This window comes from Coffea arabica, chromosome 8e (genome assembly GCF_036785885.1).
Source record: "Coffea arabica cultivar ET-39 chromosome 8e, Coffea Arabica ET-39 HiFi, whole genome shotgun sequence".
NCBI lineage: Eukaryota > Viridiplantae > Streptophyta > Magnoliopsida > Gentianales > Rubiaceae > Coffea > Coffea arabica.
Window position 1 is genome coordinate 2,890,222 of NC_092324.1, and position 12,067 is coordinate 2,902,288.

The following is a 12,067-nucleotide window of genomic DNA, read 5'->3' on the forward strand; positions in this document are numbered from 1 at the left end:
GTGGAGATTGAGAAGGATAAACTGACAAAGATACAGTTGATCATCCTAACTACTTGATTAATAATAATCAGCTGGGCAGTGTTTAACAAACATGCTTCGTTGATTATGGAATTATTATATCATGCAAAAATTATTTTTTATTTTTTTATGAAAAAATATGTTAATTAATGAGCAATCATGTTGGGCCAAATCATGTTGACACTAAGACTCCTTAAGATATATTTTTAAGTGTCATATTTTTTGAAAATATAAGATTAATTTGGGAAAGTAAATAAATACAAGGAAGGGTAGGAAAGATTAAAGAGGGAAAGTATATAAATACAAGGAAGAGTAATAATTGTTAGTGTATAAATATATATATATAGTAGGTTAATTGAATATTAGGTGTGTTAACGACATCCTATTAGAAAAACCCATACATTATCAAGCAGTCAGGTTAATGAGCAATGCAAATAACTTCACATTCAAACTGATTGATACTATTTGGCCTTTTGTTGGGCAAAAGAAACCCATATTTTAAGCTCAATGCAATTTTATTATTGAATTATCACAACTGTGAAGCTAATTTTGTATGAAGAGAAAGTCGTTGCAGTTAGTGAAAATCCCTTTCTCCTTCCAAGTTGAGGGCTGCTATCTTCTTTTTCCTCCATGTACATTGAAGCGGCACAGAATAAACAAAATTAAGGAGACTAAAAAATTGTCAGTGGGCAACAGACTTTTCATGAATTGCATTATTCAAGTACAAATTGCACATTATTTTAATCACCATTCTAGGGATCACTAGCTTGTGAAATGGCTTTGATTAGAGAGTTCCTACCTGCTCAATATCTAATTAAGTAATGGCGGGAGATCTGATGCCTTTGTATATTAATCCACTTTGATGTTATTACATATAAACTTTGATAATAGCTTATGACATTTTCTTTGTTAATTATCGTTACTGCGATAATATATTGGTCCACCTAATATGCCACGCCAATATATTGTTTACCTTAGATTTAATCAGTTGTCTAACTTACAAATCTCAATGACATAAAAGAATATTTCCACGCAGCAAGACCAAAATTTATAGTGTCTAATTAGTAATTAATCTTCATGAATAACTACTAATCAATCTATGCACTTGTTACTTTGATCACATGCACTTGAGGGTAGGCAATTGCTCCCCTCGGATAGTATGAAATTATAGAAAAGGCTTATTGTGTAATTTTGTAGTGTTTTTGCTTTTATACCTTATTTGTCCCTCACCAATTTTTTAAAAACACTTATCTGCTCCCTTCATATCAATAATTTTGTAAAGTTCTCTTAGTTAGACCCTTAACATTTACAAAATTCACATATTTATATACATCTCTTCCTTCAAATTACTAAAATTCTATCCTAATGTAAAATACTACATACTTCACTTTATAAAATAAAAAAAAATCAACCTTTATTAGTTTAAGCATAAGTATGATGTTAATTATAAGGATTAATTTTTCATACACTAGCAATGTATATACTATCAGCCTTTGATGAATGACAACTATACAAAATTTGAATTTGAAATCCAATTTTTACACATGTGTCATGAATCCAACGATAATATTATATATACTCACTGTGTGTGTAAGATTTATTTTAATTATAATTCTAAAACAATAATTTATATATAAGAGATATGCAATGATCCACATTGAAAATTTAATTCTATTACAAAAATTATATATCGAGAGTTGCCCTCTATTTACACACAGGTCCTAGTTTCGCCACTAACATTAACACCGTTCTTTTAGAAAGGATATTTATACAAGGGATAGTTACATATGGTCAATTTATTTCTTACTATGCAGTTTAAACTCTCCCAACACACAGAGTTGAAAAAAAAAAAAAAGGTGACATGATAGGAATAGAAGAAAAGAAAGTGTATTTGATAGTGCTGACTGAGTTTTTTTTTTTGGATGTGATATAATCAGCATATGCTGACTGTAAAAACACGTGTATGATGCAATTATTTATAATGATTAAACCAACCCACGAAAGAAATCGCTTCAACCGATACGCAGAAGTCGTGGGGCATGTGCAGGGACGAGAATAATTAAATTGTAACTTGTAGGGCGACTTTAGCGTGCAAATTGGCTTTAAAAACGTTGGCCTTGACCGCTATCAATGGATTAGAACAGTAATCTTATCTTATAATTATATAAATGAAAGAAATCTGGTTGGATGTCAGCAGCAACACGATGGCTCACCTAACCAAAGACAAAAATTTTCTGGAGCTTTGACCTAAAATGACTAGAATAAATGAATCTGATATTGTTGGGTTTCTTTTAGGTGGATTTGAATCTAAGCAATTTCTCTCATAGTCAGAATTATGCTAAATGAGTGAATTGAAGAACGTCTTCTTGTGAGTTGGATAAGGAAAAATTTTAATGTTTTTCATAAACACATTTTCAATCACATTTTTACTATATGTACATCAAATTATTATAATATATTTATCTATAAAAATTTCAAAAAATAACTATCCAATCCCTTGATTGTTCAAAACCTACTAGTCTGTTTTTTTGTGGCAAAGAAAAAAGGCAACAAGGGAATTAAACTATAGTTCCATTTCCAGCAATAGCTTCTTTTTTTCTTTTTTTTTTTCGATTGTCATCTCTACTCCTACTCCTACTCTAGCAATAGCTTCTTATTGTTTCATATCACAAAAGGTGTCATGTCATGGCAAGAAGCTTCTTATAGTTTCATGACACCTTTTATAACACCTTTTTGTAACACCTTTTGTGATATGAAACTATAAGAAGCTATTGCTGGAAATGGAACTATAGTTTAAAAAGAAACTATCCAATCGTTATAATATACGATTTTAAAGGAAATGTACATCAAATCGTGTAATATATTTATCTATAAAAATTTCAAAAAATAACTATCCAATCCCTTGATTGTTCAAAACCTACTAGGCTGTTTTTTTTTTGTGGCAAAGAAAAAGTCAAAAAGGGAATTAAAAAGAAACTATCCAATCGTTATAATATACGATTTTAAAGGAAATGTACATCAAATCGTGTAATATATTTATCTATAAAAATTTCAAAAAATAACTATCCAATCCCTTGATTGTTCAAAACCTACTAGGCTGTTTTTTTTTTTGTGGCAAAGAAAAAGGCAAAAAGGGAATTAAACTATAGTTCCATTTCCAGCAATAGCTTCTTATAGTTTTTTAAACTATAGTTTCATATCACAAAAGATGTTACAATTGTACTCTTTTAACAAATCATTTCAAGTAATCTCCTATCCAAACAAGTAATTTACCAATCATTTTTTTTATATTGTCAACTACATTTTCATCTCATATTTATCACATTATAAAAAATATTACAAGTGTGTTTAGAGAGGAAATCATTTGAAAAAAAAAACTATTTCAAAATACTATAGCACATTTTGTGACGTTGATATATAAGAAACAAAAAGATAATTAAAAATTATAATTATTAGATAAATTGAATAATATTTGAAAAACTTTTGTTTCAAATTTGGTTATTATTCACTACGTCCTAGTGTAAACTTCTAAGCACTCTCCCATGATTTGACCAAGAAACCCTTTTACCGGCATCTTGAAAAGTCAATTAAATTCCACGCAAAAAACCAGCCTTATAACGACGGAAGAATCACTCACAATGAGGAATCCAACACGAAGGTGTCGAAATTCCATTGACCAAATTGACGCGGGCGGGCACAGGTACCAAGATCGCCACCTGCGAATAAAATCCAGAAAGAGACCAGTGACCAGACACCAGGGGGGCTGCACCTGCCGGGACTTTCTAGCTAGTGCAGGCAAGCAGGAGATAAACGTGTGAAAGTGAAATCTCAAAAGCCACGGGGGTCCGTGGGCCGTGGCTTTAATATATGCTTTTTATCTACTCGGCGTACGAATGCGACCACCCGAGGAGTGTGCCTCCTCCGCCCACCCTGATATTTTTGTAGTAGTATTTCAGATATATTTTTGTAATTTATATGCATATAATATATATTTTTTCACACTGTTTATGTAAGTCTTTTCTGTTAATGCTAACAAATTTGTATACATGTGACATGTGCCTAGAAAAGTTTAAAATTAAAATGAAGATTATGCAGCGTGCTTTTAATCTGTGCCTATGTAAGAAAAAGTTTTTACATTGACAGTATCGAAAAAATTAATCTAAATATTTATAGTGTTCAATCAAATATCTACTCGCCTGTTTGGGCGGCGGCAGGTGCACGTGAAACATGCGTGACCGTGACTTTTTGTTTTCTTTTCTTTTATTTCCTTTTGGCTTTTGTTTACTTTTTTCGGGGCTAATATGTTCCTGTGATAGCCCTTGCCTCTCACCAAAATGTCATATTTAAGTGGTTTGTTTTAAAAAATTCAGGCGGGTGTGTTGTGCACCCGTTTGGTCCGATGGTGGTTCAGTCCCCTCCGGGTTATTCTTGGGCCTCCTTAGGTCCGCCCCCTCCTCCTTAGTGTAGAATAGATTAGGTTATACAACAGTTGTCGTTTTCGGGAAAAAAAAAAAAAATGTTCGTGTGATGCATAGGCAGATATATATATTTTTTTAACTATATGCTAGACTGTGGTTGGTCCCAACATTGGTGTCAAAGATAAAAACAGCAAATTCTGCAACTTATTTTAGAGCTTGTGAAGAAATTTTTTGCACCTTTTGATTCCAGTGATTGATTTTGAGAGATGATTGAACCAGTTTTTGCGGGAAATGAGTGAAACAGATCGATTCTGCCTGAGTTTAATAACAATTGCATGTGTATTTCTTTTGGTGGTTTGTGCTATGTGACATTAATGGTTGCTACGGAAATGTAGGACCAGTATTGCAAACCAGGACAAAGAAGTGGGTGAAATGCTACGTGTTCCTGGTTTTGTTTCTCACGTTTGAAGTTTCAGTAATCATTAATTGAGAAAATTTTTATTATTTCATATGTGGATGAAAGCTGGCTGAAAACTCAAATCAGTGCCCACTTCTTTATCCTCTCTTTCTTTGACGAAGCACACTCAATGCTAACAAAAATTTCCTATTTTCTGAAAAAAAATTTAATAAAAAATGTACGGTAACGATTTGATATGTATGAGTTAAAAAGGTAATTGAGAAATATGACCTTGTATGGCAAGCAAAATTTTTTGCCAAGTTTATCTGCTACGAGTTTTTTAACAACTATAGTTAAAGTAATTTCAAAAAATTTCTCAAAATTTGTAAACTATACACTTCAAAATATTCAAAAATCTACACATTTCAAAAAAAATTTCTACAACTTTTACAATAAATTACAGTAAAATTTTAGATAAATATCTAAAAAATTCACTTGTTAAACGGAGCCTATGTTTACGTAAAATGTAAAAAAAATTTAGTGAAAAATGGCTTTCCAACCAAGGCTAGCTAACAAAATATGCATATACGTGGTTACATCTTGATCAACCAAGCGCACACCGTCCAAGAAGATGATCATTCACTTGCTCCACAACTCATGTAAGCCAACCTATTTACTGAACAAATTAGCAAGTTCAATTAAAGTTCACTCATCTTTAATACGAAGATAGTATTGTTTTAGAATTCACTAGTATTCGCCCTAGTATATGTGTATATAAACAACATAAAAAAAATAAAAAGGAAAATCTAAAGCAAATTAAGGGAATCTATTTCCTCCAATGTGTCCAACCACAGGGAGGAGAAAAGCAAATCTAATGGAGAACCATACCTAAATTCTTGAAGGCTCAACATGGCTCATGTGCATGCACATTGAATTCATGAAATAATCCACATCAAGGGTATCTTGTTCAATGATTCATCATTAGCAACAAGAAATGCTCGGTCTTCCAGAGTCAAATCCTGATTGGCCGTTTTTGTAGTATTGCTAAAAGATACTCAAACTTCTTTCCCAAGATGGAGGAGGACAAATAGTTTTGTCGGCAGGAAACACTAAGATAATATGGATGGCAACTTATCATCTGCCACCCTCACAAATATGGCTCTCATTTCTCCCTCCCAATGTGCATCTATAACTATTAATTTTGCTGCTACAATCAAGATACATATTTGTTGTTTGCATGCATCTTTTTGTAAAAATGTTCTTATAGAAGTACAATTTCGTGCAAGTTCACTGCTAGTGAAAATCTGAACCAATCTGACTTGGTTCAAAAAGGGTCTAAAAATTATTGACTAAAATTGTACTCTTTTCTTTTAGTCCCATTAAAAGTATTATACTTTTCATTTGAGATGTCCCAAAATGTTTGTCCAATTGAAAAAGTCAAAACAACATTTGCTCTGTTTTTCTAATATAGCCTCTTCCTCTAATCATATGTATGTTTTCATTTAAATTCAAATTTTAAATTTGTGAGAGTAAAATTAAAAAAAAAAACACAAATATCACAATCAAATTACTATTTCTAAAAAGTTGAATTTTCGAAACAGGACCAAATAATTGGAACAGAGGGAGTAGTACAAAAACACATTAACTATAAAACCTATTATTAAACGGTTCAAACTTTTTTTTTTCTTATTCCTTTTTTTTTGGGTGCGTTTTGGGTTCGTTAAATTATGATTTACTCTCCAACCACCAATTGTGTGGATTAATTGGTGGCATGATTGTGTAAAAATCAAAAAGAAAGAAAAGAAATTTTATGAAACCATAGCTAAAGTTTTCTTTCAAGAAAAATGTTCTCGCGAGGGACTAAAGGATCTGTCAAGAAAAATTTGTGCAGTGGTGAGAACGCGGCCTGCTAAAAGGTCAGTGCATGCCTTCAGCCCTCCCAAAACAGGAAGATTCGGATAGGCCCCGTGAATAATTCACTGCAATGAAAGGTGAAAAATACAGCCAAAAAAGGCAACACATGCACGAATCAATTGCATGGGGAGGCCTGCAGCGATGGAGCAATGTGACTCATAACATTGATAGTACACTACTGTCAATCAGTCATTCTTTGTGGGCTCGACTGCACGGATGTATATGGAAATTGCACATGGTATTTAGGAAGCATCCAGCAATTGTGTTTAATTCTTGAAGGTTCGTTTGGATTCTCAATTTTATGAAAAATAAGGTTGTGTTTGGATTGCATTTTCCGTGATTTTTCATGGAAAAATTACTGTAGCGATTTGATGTATGTGAGGGAAAAAGGTAATAGGGAAATGTGATCACAGAAAACGACGTAATTTTTCGACGGAAACCGGCAATCCAAACAAGGCCTTTTTTCATATAAAATGTTATAATAATATATAAATAAAAATAATTCTAAAAATACCACGTCCATACAACATATTAAAAAGAACTCCAAATATCAAAAAAAAAATTGCAAAAAATTTACATCATTTTCTACTTTCATCTATCATTACGATTCCCTCATTCCTCATCTTTCTTCTCACTCCCTCTTCCACCTCCCCTCCTCCCTTTCCCTTCCCCTCCTGTTTCTTGCCACACCCATCAAGGTCATGTATTAGAGGTGGGGAAGGGAAGGGAAGGGAGGGTAAGGAAAAGGAGGGAGGGGAGAGAGGGAGAAGGAAGGAGGAGGAGGAGGAGCAAGGAGGTTTAGAGAGGAAAAGGGAGGGGTCGGTGGTGGTGATGGGTGTTAGTGTTAATTTTAAAAAATGTTTTAAAAATTTTTAAATTTTAAAAATATTTTCAAAAATATCACCAAAAACATTTATAATAAAAGTTTTTATGTACAGTAAAATATTTCAAAAACAGTTAATCCAAACGGTACCTCAGTTATCCACTTCTAATTGATGGTGATGGGGCATTTGGTACATTTTCCAACATATACTGCCTTCCTCTTTTTTTTTTTTTGATAATAAAAAATTTGAATAGATTCAACTTCGCTCGAACACATGATCTTCTTTGTTGAGGAAATGGCCTGACCTTACAAATTGAGCCAATTCGTGCTGGCTTAAGTATTGCCGACGAACATTTTTGTTTGAGTTTTCATCAAGGTTCTATAATTTGTTTTAGGCGAATCAGATATTTGTGTATTCTGGATATGTATATAAAAAGATCATGGTTTCCATACACTTTTGGTATATCTATAGCTTTTAAATCTATAAAGGGTGCTTTTTAGCTTGCCTCAAATTCAGAAGAAAAGTAAATGAATGAAGGGTTCTTTTTTGGTAAAACAAGAAGATGCTTTAGTGGAAAGAAAGAAACGAGTCAAGGCTTTTCCAGTAGTACTCCCCTCATAATTCTGCAAATTAGTTTTGTTTTCCTGCATGCTCAATTACAGTAGTAGCATGTAGTGAGGGTCCAACTATATATTGAAGTTGATATTTGACCCAAAAAAAAAAAAATGTAGTGAGGGTCCAAGTGAGACAGGAGCCAGGAGGACGTCCGTAGGGATGGGATATTTGCATACAAACAGAATACGTTGTCAACTTTTAATCGGCTCCCGATAAAAACGTAATCAATAACGTTTTGGATTTCTTGAAAGAGGCACCAAAAGCAGCACAAATAATCTCAAAGAGTATATTTTTGCCGAAAGAAGGAAAAAGAAGAAAGACAATCTAACTTGATGAACTGCATTTGAGATTTCACTTAAGATCATTGGTGGATCCATTAATATTCATCAGAAAGAACAAAATGAAATTCAGACAAGGAAGAAAATACAACATATCTGGCATTGTCCCGCAAAAAAGATATCACTAGTGGATCCATTAATTCAAGCACATGACGGACAATAACAGGACACAGACCACAGAAAATTGACATTCATTTCAAGTCCTTCCAATTAAAAACATGCACCTTGCTGCAAATTGTACTTTGGCATTTCTTTGTGGGGGGTCCTTTGATGCAGAAGTGTGTGAATATCATGCACAAGAATGCAAGAACAATAATCACTCGTGATGTTTTGGTCCCCTCTTATGGGAGAGACTAGAATCATGAACAAAACCATAATCATACATGAGGAATTTGGATAAGAACTATGTGTGGTTTAAAAGTTTCGACAACGTTTTTGTTGTAGAAGTGATTTTTGCACTCCTCAATTAGTCTCTGAAACTCGCTGGAGTCTGCAATTTTAGCGAATGAATTGAAATGCCAGAAGTTAAACGAGGACTGCGAATACCAATTCCCTATTTTTGGTTGAATAATTCCCTAAAGATGTAAACCTGTCGAATGAAACGAAGGTGATAAATAAGTAGTCCCTATGCCTTGAATCTGCTGGCTCTGTTGTTAAACTGATTCCTAGTTAACTGAAGAAACAAATATTGGCTGAGGAATGAGTAGTGGATATCAAATGCCAAAAAAGCTAAAACATGACAAAAAATGCCACATTTAAGTGGCTTGTTTTCAAAAAAATTCAGACGGGTGGGCTGTGCACCCATCTGATCCGGTGGTGGTTCAGTCCCCTCCGGGTTATTCCTAGGCCTCCTTAGGTCCGCCTCCTTCCCCCTTAGTGTAGGATAGATTAGATTTATTGTCTCCGAAAAAAAGAAAAAAAAGACAAATTGAATTGAGTACTTTATTTAATTGCCATGTGACTTATCTGTCTTAATTACTCCCATCTATTTGCAGCTTGGGACCACTCTAATAAAACGAACATGTTGACAAAAACTTTTGAGTAGAATGCAAATGCCAGTCATGGATGGGCCTGCCTGAATAAAGTGGTGGACAAATTTTTTGTAGTGAGGCCTGATAAAGTGACAAGTGAATCAGAAAATCAATGGAATGAATGGCCGATAGTAACAATGCGACGTAGATTCTATCCTTTATGTTCACCACAAGTATAACTGCACCAATTATTTAGGTAATGCGTGCAAAAATTAATTTGGATCAAGTAAATACAAATAAACCATACTCACTAGCTATTATCAATTTGGACCAATTTATGTTGGTGGCACATCAGAGTTCGAACCTGGCTGTCAGGTTTCGGGGTAGGGAGGGATTAGGGGAGGGAGAATTTATTTATTTTTATTAAATCTCCTATAATTGACTGTAGTAATTGCAAAAGCACACAAACCCTCAATAGAATTTTTCTTTTCATCAAGTAAATGCTTTAATACTAAAAAAAAAAAAAAAGTCTTCCCCTAGGAAAATTTGATTTATTTTACATTTTGGTGGATGCAATTATTTTCTAAGATGATTTTCAGGTGTTAAAATTTAGTTTCTTTAACTTCAATTTTTTCTTTTTTTTTCAAGGTTATTTTAACTTTGCTGCTAAACAACATAGAAGTTTTAGTATTGTTCCAAAGTTTGTATCTTATTGCAATGAAGATGTCTTTTACTGGATGGAGGAGACTCTAAACCTTAGCAAGGGTAAGGTAAAAATGGGATAGTATGAGAGTAGAACTAAGAACTATAAATCCCCTAACTAATATTCTAACAAGCTAAGTTAGGTTTTTAAAAGACACAACGAAGATGCCTGATTCCAGCAAAGAACATAAGGGACGACAGAAAAGCAAAGAAAAAGGAGGTAAGGACAACTCTTTGCAATTACCTTCTTTTGTTAATTGTCATGATCTACACATACTTCTATTCTCATTCTAACCTATTTTAAAGGGGTGATCCAACGCGATTATGAGAAACCGACGGAGATTGAATTATCATCGGACTACACTGATGCATTACGCACTCATATGAATGTAAGAGAAGCCATATTAAGTTGTAACTTTGATGGGAGGCAAGATTTGAACTCTTGATCTCCCACCTCACAAGACATACAGAGGCAATTACGTTATACTAGTTTTTTATGTCTTAGACGAACTGGGCTGGAGGTTCCGTTTTTTATTATATGACTTCCTCTTGCAATTCGGCCCTTTAATTTTGCTGCTTGATGACGATGATATTTTTTAGGGGTGACAATTCGGGTCCAAATCAGGTTGGCGGGTCGGGTCTGACCCGACCCGCCAGAAAATCTGTTGACCCGAACCCAACCCGTCAACCCGTGACGGGTCAGGTATGCTGACCCGAATCCGAAAATTTCAGGTTGACGGGTCGACCCGAAATGACCCGAAACTTAATTTTAATTTATTAATTTATCACTGTAATTTCTAATAAAATCAATTTCTCACAAAACTAATTACATAATCAAGTAATAAAAATTTAAATAAATAATTCCAAACCAAATCTAAAATAAATTAAACACCATAAAAGTGTTTTATCCCAAACAAAATATAAAATAAATTAAAACAGTATAAAAGTAAAAAAATAATATAATATATTATTTATCCAAATATAATAATTTCAACTTCACACAAATTAAATAAATTCATTTAGGATTAAGTAATTAATGCCTTTGAAAAAAAAGAAAACTTAGTTTAGTTAAATAAAATTATTTTTATGTTTATTAAATTATTTTTAATTCGTAAACGGGTCATATCGGGTCATATCAGGTCACCACGGGTTGATCCAAAATCGACCTGTTTTCTTTCCGGGTTCATCGGGTTCAACCCGATTCTGACCCGAATTCCCGAAACCTCAACCCAAACCCATTAATTTCGTGTTAGGTTCATGTCGTGTTTTCAGGTCGTGTCGAAAATTGCCACCCCTAATATTTTTGACAATATAATTCCAGTATTTCTTCCTACGTCTGGATAGATGGGAAACCAGACATGGACTGAACAACTACAAGCCCATGGACTCCAGTGGCGGACACATCATTTGATCCAATACAAGTCAATAGGGAAATGAAAGAACCACAGGTCCTAAAATCCTTAAATAATATTCCTTTCGTCTCATTTTGATTGTTTCAATTTTTTCTTTCATATAGTTTAAGAAAAAATAATTAATTTTATTAAAAAAATAAATTTAGGTTGCTATTTTTCCAAAATACTCTTATATTAAATAGAGTACAACTTTCTATTAATTATTCATGGAAACTTGGTTTATGAGAATTTGAATTGATGGTCAAGAAAGAATTAATCCTCATTCTACATTAAATGAGATAGATTATATTCAATAGCGATCTATATTAAATAAGGTAGTTTATACTAATAATAACCTATATTGAATAAGGGTATTTTAGAAAAAGTAAAAGATAACTATATTTTTCAATTTGAAAGTGGACTAAAATTTTTGATAAACAAAAAAGAAAAACATGACTATTAAAGTGGGACGGAGGGAG